Raw genomic sequence first — 3,624 nt, forward strand, 5'->3', positions numbered from 1 at the left:
GTCACTTTGTGTTGCCTTGTGACCCTTCGGCTTGACTAGCCAGCTTCCGACCCACTCGCTTCCCCTTGGGCGTCCTTGATAACTCTTCCACATGCTCCGTTGTGGGGCACAGCCCAGAAATGCTTGTCTTTGTAGGTGGCCAGAGCTCTCATGCCTATATAATATGTTTTTTTTATCTTTTCCTTGCTGCTGAGGGTCACTACCAAACGGATTGTGGTGAAATGCATCCAGAGTCGTGCTGCTGCTGCTTTTTCTTCTCTCCACCCACCCTCCCAGTAAGATGGTACCATGGGTGAGTGCATCTCCAGCAAGGAAAGAGCCTTAAACCTCCTGTAGCTGAAGGCAAACACCCAGTATCACTGGTTTTGAACAGGCAGCTCCGTCTGTGCGTTTGGGATAATGCAAGAGACCTTCTTACCGCTCCTGTGGCTGAATCATGGAACATCAATGTTTGAGTCACCGCAGATGAATGCGGCGTTTCACGTTGGTGTGAACCGAAATGGGAGCAGCAGTGGCTTCATTAGAGGAGCTAATATTGGTGCTCGTTAGGGGTTTCATTGGGTTTCAAAGTGAAACCATCCAGAAGAGTTCCTGAAGAGACCATTTGGGTGCAAATGCCGGCTTTTTAATGGATGCTGGTCTGGATGGATAGGAAATGAAACTCCAGAGGAAAACGATGTCCCCACTCCTTACTGCCTGTAAGACGACTGCTGGTCGTCTTGTTCTACCCCTCTGCCTCTCCTGAAATGCTGTAAAATTCTCATGTAATTTTCTTGGTTCTACATTTTTAGAAGAGAATGTTGAAGGGCCTATCAGTCACACCCCTTTTTGCTTTCCTGTAGAAAACTCTTGGCTATTCCGAGCTCTTCCTTCTCATGGAGGGCTTCACCTGTCCCTGAGGAGTAAAAGGGTTCACAAAAGGGAGTAAAGGCTTCACTTCATCCCCGGGTGCTTTGTCCATAATTTTCTCCAGCAGTGAAACAAAGCGCTGTGAACTCAGAGGGTTCCCCACAAGCATGTCCAGCTCTGTCCTTGGGCTGCAGCTGGGGCAGGAACACGTTTTTGTGCTGCATCTGCTGGTGCAGAATTTGCCCCTTTCTTTCCAGAGCGGGAAGTGAAGGGTGGGACTGGCAAGTCCACGAGTCCATCTTGAAAATAATGATGTTGGGGTTACTTTTGGTGGGATTTCCACTGTCCTCTGCCTTTTGTCAGCCCTATTCCGGTGGGTTTGTTGTTCCTCCTGCCCCAAAGAGAAGCGAGCTGGGGCTGATACTCCTGAAGGGTGTTTGAAGCCCAAAGCCAGTTGCAATTTGAAATGCAGATTTGTAGCTCAGCTCCTCGAGCAGCACAGCCCTGCGTTTCGGAAGCAAATATTAATCCGTCTGCTGGAACCTTTATTACAAGCGCCTTTGTCTTGTTGTTCTCTTTGTGATGGTTCTTCGGGCCGGGTCAGGGATACAGAAATGTCAAAGGGCTTTATTGGATCATGATGGTTCCACAGGTCCTGAGTGGCACCAGAGCCTGAGGAACAGTCGTGTATGCTCTTGGCCTGCAGCCACTGTGAATTTACATGCACTTGTTTAAATCACTTTCCTTGACGTTTAAGTTAATGTTTTAATTCCACTAACGTAGAAATAAGGGGTCAGCGCACAGTTGCGCTGCTCTGCTCTAACAGCCAACCGTGGGCTGTCTGTCCTGCCGCAGAGCTTGGTGCGCTCTTCGCTGCAGCAAATGCGATATGAAATGCGACGGCTTTAACCTCCAGGGAAGTCAGGCGAGTCCTGATGCAGTGCTTAGTGGTCTGTAGTGTTCCCAGACACAGGGATATTTCTTCCACACCTCCTTCCAAGGCAGACAGCTGATTTACAGACTTGGAGAAGCCTCCCAGCCTCTATCACTGAATTTGATGGGTCTCTGCCAGATGGCAGCGTGTTTAAATGGCTTTAAAATGGCTTTTTTCTTTGTTTCAAAGCAAAGAGTCTGAAATGAGGTGGAATCAGGCTGTTAATTGCCCACAGTGAGGATCGAAAATCCTTGGAAGACTGACTGCTGTGGTCGACCAGAGAGAAACACACGCTCCTCTTTGGAGCATGGGGGTGAGCGGTGGTAGGAGGCTGAGAAGAGCAACGCTTTCAGGAACGTCCATATGGTCTGCGTGAGGGAGGCGAGTGCTATTCGTTCCTCTGCCCCCCCTGGGTCTGCTGATCCCGCACTCCTCCACCTGCTCCGCTGCTGTGCCCGCGGGGATGATGGTTGTGGCTCAGGGGTACAGACGAGCGGGGTGCAGGTGCAGAGGTGTCCTGCTTCCTCCCGTGTTTTTTGCTGTGCTTCAGGAGAGGAGTGGGTTTAGAAGTGATTTGATGGCATGTCTACAATGTTAGTGCAGGAACCAAGAGCATCAACGTCTTCCAGGTCTGTGTGTGGCTTAGGTGGAGTTTTGTGAGATTTGAAAACTCCCCCTTCCCTTTCCTGAGGTACCAAAGGGCTGCGGCTGCTGGGGGGACTGGGAGGGCCGCAGCAGATCGAGGTGTCTTTAAATCAGCTTTTCCCTGCAGCAGGAGAGAGCAAACCTGGATGTGTCAGGCTGGTTCCAGTGCCCGATTAGTCGCTGCTGTGGTGCAGCAGCAAATCCCTGTCTATTTTTGAGAATTCTTTTTCCTTCTCAGTTAAAATTAAGCTTCCGGTTATTTAAAGGTTTTCTCACTCCTCTGTGGTTCAGAGTATTGGAAATGACCTGTAGCTTCACTGAAGTCCAAATAAATTGTGATGAAAAATTAAAGAATCCATGTTTAACCTCGGGAGAGCTTTGTGATGCAAACATTGAGGGGAATATTTGTTACCATAATCATCAAGATGTGATGCATGAATAAAAAATAAACTCTTATTTCCTTAGTTAAATTCAAATTTTCCTTTGTTAAATTCAAATGAGAAGACACGCTCCCTGCTCCTACCTTCTTCCTGCCAACTTTGGTTGAGAGAGGAACTGCTCTGAAATTTATGTTTTTATGTACATCTGGCTACATCATCAGCCCAGGCAATCTGAAATTCCCTTCGCTCTCAGGATGGTGCAGCTCCACCAACAGAGCACGGTGCTTTCTCCTTCACGACTGCCCTAGTTTGTATTTTGCAGCCTCAGGTACACAGTTATCTCCTCAGTCCCGTCTGGGAGGTGAAACCCCTCTGTGTATGGTCACACATGGCTTCTGCAAGCCCACCCTCGAGCAAAGCGCCCCACTCTCCCCCTCGCCTCGCTGACAGCTTTTCTCTCTTTTGCTAAATTCGATGTGAGGAAGAAGCGAGGGGTGTTAATGATTTCGATTATGCAGCTCAGAGGCTGGAGCGGGGCTGGCTGTCTCCTCCCCTTCCTGAGCTTGGCCCTAGCCCGCTCGGCTCTGGAATGACAGGCCTTCCTGCGCGAAGGGAGCTGGCACCGACGCCTATTTCTGAGAATCAAGTGCCCGGCCGTGGGGTACGGGAAAAACGGGAGCTGCGCTGGACTGTCCGACAGCCGTGTCGTTGCCTGAGGGTTAGCAGCCACCTCGCTCGCCAGGCTCTCCCCTGGTCCAAAGCGTGGATTTCGCTTTTTCAAGGACTAAAGTGCTCTCTCAGGGTGGACTTTTTTTT

The sequence above is a fragment of the Buceros rhinoceros genome, unplaced genomic scaffold (genome assembly GCF_000710305.1).
Source record: "Buceros rhinoceros silvestris isolate BGI_N320 unplaced genomic scaffold, ASM71030v1 scaffold4493, whole genome shotgun sequence".
Taxonomy (NCBI): domain Eukaryota; kingdom Metazoa; phylum Chordata; class Aves; order Bucerotiformes; family Bucerotidae; genus Buceros; species Buceros rhinoceros.